General features: G+C 48.5%; 1 protein-coding gene across 1 annotated transcript in view; it reads left to right on the top strand.

The window, feature by feature from the left end:
* Nucleotides 1–366: 366 nt before the first annotated feature.
* Nucleotides 367–9692, top strand: part of LOC126577746 (BAI1-associated protein 3) — a 66426-nt gene continuing 57100 nt past the window's right edge. Inside the window, exons 1-2 of the mRNA XM_050239618.1 lie at nucleotides 367–436; nucleotides 1033–1481. The gene's annotated coding sequence lies outside the window, so the exon portion shown is untranslated. The remainder of the gene's footprint in view (nucleotides 437–1032; nucleotides 1482–9692) is intronic.

Genomic DNA, 9692 nt, shown 5'->3' with positions numbered 1-9692 from the left:
CAACCGAAAGGGGGGAAAAAGGCAAAAACAGGGTCAAAGGAACTCAGCAGAAGCACGCTCAACACGTTTGTCAACAACATTCCCCCGTTTCGAGAAAGGACACGGGCTTCATCCCACCTCCCAAAACATCTCGCTCATCTCCACAGACCAGAGAGCAGAGCAGAGCAAAGAGAGAGAGAGAGAGAAGCGAATTCCCACTCCCACAAACGGTACCGACCTCACGCACACCATGGCTCTAGGGACCGTGTTATCGGTTAGTATATCCCTGTCGGTTGGTCGGTCCGTTGGTCGGACGGTCGGTCGGTGATAAAATTCGTCCCGCACGGTTCGCGCTCAGTAGTGTGTTGACCGTGGCCAGTGATGGTTTGCTCGCAGTAGTACCTTCGACCGAACTCGAGCCTTACCAAGCCCTACCAAACGGTACCAAAGGTACCAGGTGTGTTCCCCATTATCTCTTTTTCTCTCTCCCTCTCTCTCCCTAGAGAGAGGAGTCTATCGGTGACAACATCAACGTGTCCCCGTGTTCGTCAGATATTCAGGGAGTGTTTCGATACATCAGCCCATCAGTCCGATACGTCGCCCTAACGACTGAAGACTCTTTAAAGACGGCTTGGTAGTGGATCTCACCTTTAAAACGAAGCTCCTGGTGGTGTTCCCGTTGTAAGTGTGTTTGTTGGCCAAGGAAGCTTACAACACATCTGCGTAGCCTGCCGTGATCAACCTTAAAGCTGTCTTGGGCGTTAACAGAGTAACATCAGAGGCACCGGCGATGTCGCTCTGTGTGTGCTGTGCTGTGGTGTTGTGTGTTGTGGTAAATCGTGTGATAAGCTCGACTAGTTAGAAGCACCTCGAGTGGAGACAATTATCCAGGAAGGTGTCACGACGGTCGGTGGAACTCGCTGTTGCGCTGTGTTTGCGTGTGGGCGTGTGTTACAGTGCTTCAAGAACTGCTACAGTGCGTAGGTGCAAGAAGCAGTTAACATTTCCCGCTCAACCCCCTTTCACCAGTCTGATACGTGATATCAATTTCAGCTTTCGTTTACTCTAGTTCCGTGCTCAACACTGTAGTGTAACTGTTTTGGGGTTGGTGTTTTCGACCAGGAAACGTGAGGCAAAACTAGTACTACTCTGAAGCGTTGTACGTTGTAAATCGTGCGTGCCAGTGCGTGCGTGTTTTGTGCTTGTGAGCTAGTGTGTGTGCACTGTAAGTAGTGTCGCGAGCACTATCGATGCTACTGTGTGTGCGTTGCTCAAGTGTTTCACAATCTGTTGAATGTCCCTTCATGTCCATCACTGTCAACGTGTGCTGCTGCTGCTGCTGTGGTGTTCGAGTCGTGCAGGAAACTAGTAGCCTGGAGTGACTGGAGCGCTACGAAACTGGACACATCCTGCGAAACGAAAGAACAGCACGTTCTTCGTTCTCTTCTGCTGCTAAATCAACACTGGACACTGGTGGAGCTGTCCTGGTAGCCGATCTGTGTGTACGTATATGATATGTGTATCCTTGACAGACGACGTTTAAAGTGGTAGCCGTTGTGTCCGCGAAGCGATTGCTATAGTTAGCCAAGTGATGCCTATTAACAGCGGACATTCATCCCTCCGTTCTAAGGGTGAAAGTGGTAAGGGGTTGTCATCTCCACCAGCTCGTTTCGTTTTGGAAAGCGTAACAGAAAAAAGAGAAATGTGAATGTGTTTTCCACTTACATGGCACTACATAGCATGCCAAGCCGCTCTTAGGCACTACAATACCATTCCCAGTACTGATGCATTCTTGAGCAGCCATTCCCCCGCACACGGCGTTGAAGGGGGTGTGCAAACAGACCACATACACGCCCGCGCGCGCTCGGCGTAACTGAATCAAACCATTAGCCAAACGACGTTTCCCCGTTCGCGTAGTGTCGCAACTACGGTGAAAACGAAACGGAAACAAAGAAGGGGAAGCTTCGAAGGAGGATGGTGGAAATACCCCCGACTCCAGGCAACCAACCGAAGCAGAAGCAAATGCAGCCAAAGACAATAGGCAGCGACCGGAATTCCATTTTGTCCCTGTCAAAAAGTGGTCCACACTGGGCCACAACCAAAGCAAGGACGTTCGCGCACTCACGCCGCGCCCCTTTTCGCATTCCCTCGCCACCGATTTCTTGCAAATTTCAATTGCGAAAGCAGGGAACAGATGGGAAAATCTGTATGAAAATTGCGTAAAACCTTTTGAGGCACGGTACGGAACGCGAAGGCGCCCAGCAGGGAAACGTGCTTCCCGGGGATGCCAGAGACCCGGAAAACGAACCACACCAAACCGAGCGAACTCAGAGCGTCGACAAATGTTTTCCGACAAGTTTTTCACATTTTTCGACGTTACCATTTTTCGCCGTTCGCCTGCTCCCGGGTTACAATACTCTACCACACACTGGCACTGGTACTGCTGCTGGTTTGTGGTGGTCGATGGAGCCATTTTCCCGGAAAAATGCTTCTCGTTTCACCGCAAAATTGAACGCCACCTCGGTTGGAGTGGAGTTGGAACGGAGGAAGGGGGACCGAAAACTTTTCCCACATTTGCCAAACGGTTTCCGTCATCATCGTTTTGGCAACGAGCGTCGCTTGAGCACGGCTTTACCGGAAGGTGAACGTGAACCCGCCCGGCCTCAACCCCGGATGGATTGAGTGTTTTCCGTGGTGCGATCTGAACTCGCTAAGATCAACGTCAGACAGCCAGCCAGCCAGCCAGCCAGCCAGTGAGAGATTGAATGTTCTTTGTCATTGTTTTGGCCACCGTCACCCTCTCCCTCCGTCTTCAACTGGTCGTTTACTCAAGGAATGACAGCTAAAAGGAGCAAGCATTCAATATATTATGGCACCAAAACCAGCGGTAGAGCTTAACACGAAATGCCTTTCAGACCGAACGTGCGAAGAGACAGATCGCTACTGGAGTCGGCTCCACAAGAAGGAGTTGAAGGTGGCCACAGGAACGATGCGAAAAGTTCCGAGATGATCGGATTTCGCTTACACACTTCACACTCCCGGTGGTTCGTTTTTTCCAATTAGCCGCACCTCACTTATACCAGCCGGGGGCCCCCCGCCCGGTTCTCAAGCTTCCAATTCCAATTTCCTGGCTGTACGCGCTGATGCCGCTGGTGCTGCTACTGCTGGTGGGAAAATTTGTCCACAGCCACCACGTGTACGGAACTAGCAACCATTTCACTCGGGATACCTTGCTACGAATCGATCTCACTCGAATCGATCACAAACCAGCAAACCAGAGAGAGAGAGAGAGCCAGGCCGTTCCCCTTCCATTTCCCTTCCATTTGAACGGAACCCATCATTCCGTTTCGAAGCCGTTTCGATTTCGTGCCAGTTGATAGTACGTGAAGGATGTGCGCAGAGGGAAGCAAACGTATGGGAGATAGTAAAAAAAAGCCCACATTGCCAATCAATTTCACTTCCGCATGTAAGAGTACCGGAGGCTCAGGCTCAGTACTCTTGCTGCTCCTGCTGCTGCTGCTGCTGCTGCCGGTAATTGAAGAAAGCCCCCTTGCGCCCTGGAGGGACCTTTTTGGGTCGTCACGAGATGGACTTTTGGATTTCCATTTACCAGATACCTGTACGCAGTGCAGAGAGGATAGAAAATCATCCTCCGTGCACGAGATGCACCCAACAACGACAGACGAGCGCACGATGGAGACGCCTGGTAGCTCATGTTATCGAACGAAATTCAAACCCCTCTATTTCGGCGTGTGTTCCGGGCAAAAAACAACCAGAGAGAGAGACCAGCCCGACAACAAAGAAATACGGCCAAAGAAACGATGTCAGGCACATGGTAAATGCTCTGAACAGCCTCTGCTCTGGATGCCTCGCCTCCCTCTCTCTCTTTTTCCTTCTCGTTAATTAATTAAGCCCGGTAATGGGTGGGAATTAAGCCGCCTGTTGACTGCGCCGCGATGCAGCTGGGTGTGTACAGCGAGGAAAGCGCCTGAAATTGAAACCATTTCCCACATCTCCCCCGCCGCCTCGCCGCGTCACCACCTCGTCTACGCACTGCCCTGCCCTGGATTCGCCTGATCGAGAAGGTCATTAGTCGCGGAGGAAGCTTCGGCTTCGGTTTCGGCTTCGGTTGTACCGGATGTCCCTTTCAGGTTTTGCGTCTGAAATTGCACACCTCGCTAGCCACACAGAGCAGAGGAAGCAGGAGAGCAGACGCCACCGGCCATGCCACGAGAGTCCAGCCATCTGTTGCTTCTGGGTACGGTGCGTGAGCTGCAGACCGTCGCCAGTCGAAGAAACCAAATGCGCCAAACCTTCCTCCGCACCCGGCAGCTAAGGCACCATAATTAGAGGCTTTATGCTGTATAATTCACTCCGGAACTCCCGGGTAACCGGGGGCCGTACGGGCCGGTAACTGCGAGCTCCTCTCCTGCTTCGGTTATCGATTGCCATTCGCCATTACCCCCGGCCACATGCGAACCGTGTTTGTATGCGGGCCGGAATGAATATTTGATGCCCGTTCTGTTCGCTCGGTTCCGTGCCTGGATTGTCGCTTCTCCGGGAGCCTTGAAACAATCGTTCTCCCAGATCGAACAGTGTGCGTACTCTGCGCTGGCCGTGTCATCATCAGCACCGCTGACGGCAGCACCGTGAGCTTATAAAATATAATTAAATTAATTAAAATTATGCTATTAGAAGAAAACATAAGCGTTTGCACACATTCTACGGAATCGCTCTCCCTCTCTCTCTATCTCTCTATGAATCGCATAATAAACAGCCAATGTTTCCTCCAAACATTGTTCTCCAGCTCAAACCGTGTGCCCACACGCAGGAAAGGAAAACAGTACACTTCCCAAACAAAGCATAGATTACCAAGCTATGGCCCGCGAGCCCCATTATCATCTACCGGAGCGCTGATTCATCAATATTCATGACGTCCGAGAACATGATCATGGTATGGCATGGCGTGGCGGCAGCCATCATGAGCCATCATAAGCCATCATTGCCATCATGTGAATGATGTTCGCGACTGTGGAATTAGGTTATCATTAGGGAAGGACGCGTTGGACGTCGCGGTGAGCGAAAGCAGGATGTCAGGTTACAAACCGCGGTAAATCATGGACCCGTTTTTTTTTTTTCTGGGCCAAACCAATGACGTATGGCGTTCACTCAAGACTTATCTATCGTATTACCAATTCGCCCGGTGACTGCAAACTGAATCTGTGTGCTTGTGTGTGTCTGGGACGCATATCAGGCATGACATATGCTGCTTGATGAATCCATATTGCCGCCCTCATTTCCGGCGTCGCATTATCAGCTTATCGATAATTTCGATTGTCCATAAAAGACTCTTCTGTCCATGCCATTCTCCTGGCCGCTGCTTCTGCTGCTCCTACTGCTGATGGGGATGATAAAAGGCACCCTTTTCGGAGAGGGAGCTGGCGGAACCAAACACAAATACGCGATCGATCAAAGGTTTATGATGGTACGTGTTTGCGTGTCTTTGTGTTCGCTCCTATTAGAGAATCCATTACTGGCGCAAATATGTACACAACAAAGACATGAGCAGTGCGGTGCGATAATGCAATCGATAGCCAGTAAAAGGGAAAGAGAATAAAAACAAATGACGCAGTTAGCCAACAGGTTATTGGGCAAAGCTGGTGTGATTTCTGAACCAGCTCATCATAAACCATATTGACGGGCTGCTGCTGTTGCTGCTCATCAAAAGCTGCCGAGATGACCGTCCAAACGATTGCACTGCTCACAAGCGTTTGAATATTTAAAAACTAGCCGCAGCCCGGTGCTTCCTCGAGATCAGTTGCATCCTAATGAACCGTTGGCATCGCGTTTTTATGTCAGTGACAGAAACATGCAAAAAACGCTCGAGGTGATGCTCGGGTGCGCAAGTGGCACTGCATATCGTTTCGTCCTTCTAGCATGGCCGGTGCCGTATCATCGCATCGCATGCATAAATAAGTGCAGCACCTGTAGGCAACTCGAATGGGAGGGATCCCATCCATCCGCAAGCTGATGGACGGGTGTCAAAGCAGCAACAGCGAAGGGGATAGCAACAGTTTTGGCTGTCAAGAGGCGCTCGTTGGTAGCACCTATCGATGCCTACTCGGATGCGGTGTATGATTCACTTCATGTTTCTGGGGTCCTACACCCGACTTGACTAGCATATATGATGATCATGAATCAAAGCGAGAAGCGTTTGTGTCAGATTCCATGGAAGTATCGAGCCGTTTGATGGAATATTGCAACGAACTCCTCTTAGTCAGACTATGGGATGGCTATGGTTGTCATCGAAATTAACTTTCCAAGCGCAAAAAAAACATGTTCTCCTTCTACTCGGGAATGTTTGAAATTATTGAAATAAATGCTACGTTTGCTTTTTACAGAGCTGTTTTAAAAAGGTGTTGGAAACCATTCTTTTGTATTTTTTATTCTCTTTTCCAAGAGCAAACGTTTCGTTTAAGTTTTTCAGTTTTTTTGGAAACTTTCAATTCCTCAATTTTTGCTAACTTTATGAGGTAGAAAAAATACAGACTTTTGTGATTACGACCCCGTAATAGAAATGGAGATTGAATGTTAAAAAATAAAAAAAGGATTTGGTTCCTAATTCAATGGAGAACGACTTTTGTAAATTTTGAGTTTATCGGTTCTGCACTGGTTTTTTTTTCATTTTTTGTTCACCATTTTTCTTGTTTTCGTCTTATTAATACTTGTATGTGGCCAGCATCACGTGTATCAGATTACTTTCAACGCAACTCCAAAGGTGCATACTGGGTATGGTGGGTAAAAGATCTCATGTAACGTACCGCTTGTTCCAGCTATTGCCTGAAATAAGAAAACTTTTGCTTGCGCCAGCAGAAAAGCAAAACATTGACGTATGTTGTACAGCTCCAAAAAACACCCCTCCCTCCCTAAACCATCGCTCGCTGATAAAAAAAAAAGTGACGCCAATGAACTTTCCAGAATCGATCCAACCAAGAAGAACTCTGGACCCGGAGCGTGGCATTGACCGCTCGGCACTTTCCACTCAACACCAGCAACGAGACCGTGCCACAAATGTAATCAAAAACTTCAATTAACAGCAGCAGCCCGCCCCACCAAGACGATCCGGTGCAAGTGCGCATCGCCCCGGACCGACGAATCCGCTCGAATGAAGAGAAGTTGCTCGCAATGTTTATCTTATTTTGTTGCGTCACGAAACAGCCGGGAACGGTAGGCCGGCCTGGCTGAAGAGGCCAAAAAGAAGCACCAGTGCCAGTGCCGGCCGGTCACCGGCCTTCGCTCGGTATACTTTTTTCAAAAAACTTGCCGCTTTTTTTTGGGGAAAGAATCTGACGTGCGTTCCGATTCAAGCGAAACTTTGCTGGCCCAGTTTCGGACCGATACCGGTACCTCGGTCAGCCAAGATCTGTTGCTGAGATTTATTGCGCCTCCATGGCCACGCGTCGGTCTGTCAGTTTGTCTGTGAGAGCGAGGGGGTTGAGAGGCGAAGGGATCGCACACCCCCGTTCGTGAAAGGGTATTTATCTTTCTCACTTCCATTCGCTTGCACGTGCTCCGTGCCCCTAGATGCGAAAAATTTCTTGCGAAAGTCTCCGATATCTACCGCGCGTTGAGGTGGTAGGGGTAGTTCACCCACCGATAATCTGATTTCAATCACCCGGAAATTCGGTGACAAATTCAACCGGTTTCGATCCAGCGGAAGTATCGCGAACCCGAAACCCGAAATGATCCGCATCCCCTAACGAAGGGGTTTTTGAGACGGGGTGGGTCCGGATTTTACCTTTTTCCGATTTTACGAAACCTCGAAGCAGCTTTCGGGGGGCTTCAGCGGTTCATGGTGTTCAGGCCGCCACTGGCCTACTGCGTAGTATTTGCTATCATCGAAAACGCTTTCTTGAGCACCACCAACCATCGCAGTTTGCATATCGCAACTTGTTGCTAATCGATAGCATCATCACGATTATGATTAGCACAGGGTGGCAGGCAACCACTCGGTTGGCTACAAAGTCCATCCCCAGTCCCGTCAGTCCGCTGCTGGCAGCAGGTGCTGGTGCTGGCTTGACTAGTGGCGCCTGCCTCTGTCTACGGGTTTGTTGAAACTTTTCTTTCCCGCGTTGGTTAGGCATGTGGTTGGGTTTGGGGAAGGGACGCGAAACGGCTTCAAAACTTTTCCCACCACCGGATGTGAGCTGGCAGCCGGCAGTCTAGAGTTTCAAAGGGAACGGAATGGAGAGATGGAAAGGGAAATGTGGGAAGCGTTGGAGCCATTGGAGGGATATCGATCAAAGCGTAACAAGAGCAAAGGCTGGTCCGAGCTGGTTGCCAAGAAGCAAAGAAGGCGTCCAGCAAGAAGCGTGAAGCGTTACTTCTGGTACACGCCGGATTTGAAGCAGCGTGAAGCGCGTTCTCGCGATGGGTTGCAGAGGATACACATTTCCATGTCCATTGAATGGCGGGGTTTTCGGTGTACGATCGTGGCAAAATAAATGGTGATTGATGCTCACAAGGATTCCCTCAATTTTCACCATCAATTAGCTATTATTAGGCATTAACTTTTGGGTGCTTTAAGATTAACTTTGATCATTTAGTTCAAAGACGAGCGAGCCAATCTCATTTCAATGAAAGTAATTAGAATTGAAGCTACAACATTCGCTCATCATTTAAGCCATTGGTGAGCAAGGTGATTTGCCAGCAAAAATTGCTGCTTTTAAGCATTGTATTTTTTTTTTGCTGGATACTTTCTTGAACACATCTTCCCAGGTTTTAAGCATATTCTAAGTTATTTTCTATTAATGTAACTCTCAGAAGCATTAATAATGGTTTTGGTGCAACCGTTCTATCTTTCCGAAGACGTTTCGTTGTCCAGCTACATGCTTGATGAGGATATTCTATTCAATTCTTATAAACTCCTATGCAAAGAACACTTTATCATAAGACTAAGTAGTAGTTTACTGCTAATAAATGCGTAATTTATATTAATATGCTCTGAAAACTTCAACAATAACTTTGATTGCAATATTGGCGAACTAACTATCCCCAATGGAATCTAATTGATATGAAGGCAGCTACTTTGTAATAATTATCCTATCAAGCCGTTTGTATTACAATCAAATAAAACTATTGGCATTTAATTTTCAAAAGTGTAGCTTTCAAATTAGTATAGTGAACCATCAATCAGGTGTACATTCTTTCCGTCGTCTCATGATCCAAAAATACGAAATGCGGACCATGAAATTGTTACACACTGATACAATGCTGTGGGGCCTTAACCTCGCCTTCGTGTTCCCCCACAGTTTCCCGGTATATTATACAAAGAAACCAGGAAACTCTTTCATTTATGCAATAACACGACTACGGAAATCATTACGACCATTTCGAAAACCACATTCCCGTACATTCCGAGTGCCCAACCGAGGCGGCCGACACGAATGCTCGAAACCAATGCTCAGCAGCAGCAGCAACATTATTTATTCCATCCACGTAGAGTTTGTTGTCCAAAAACCTCCGGCCTCGTGTTCACGGCGAAGCGCTCCGAAACGTTGATAAGAAAACCTCTTGCGACCTAACTGTAACCGACCAACCATTCCTTGGAGTTGCTTATCGAGACACTTTTTCTCGCATTCCCTGCTCTGCCCCTTTTTTTCTTCACAGCCAAAGAAAAACCCCTATCGGGAGTGGGAATTCACTCCGCCTCG

Source organism: Anopheles aquasalis, chromosome 3 (genome assembly GCF_943734665.1).
Source record: "Anopheles aquasalis chromosome 3, idAnoAquaMG_Q_19, whole genome shotgun sequence".
Lineage (NCBI taxonomy): Eukaryota > Metazoa > Arthropoda > Insecta > Diptera > Culicidae > Anopheles > Anopheles aquasalis.
The sequence above is the reverse complement of the archived record's forward strand: the minus strand, read 5'-3'. Positions and strand labels throughout refer to the sequence as shown.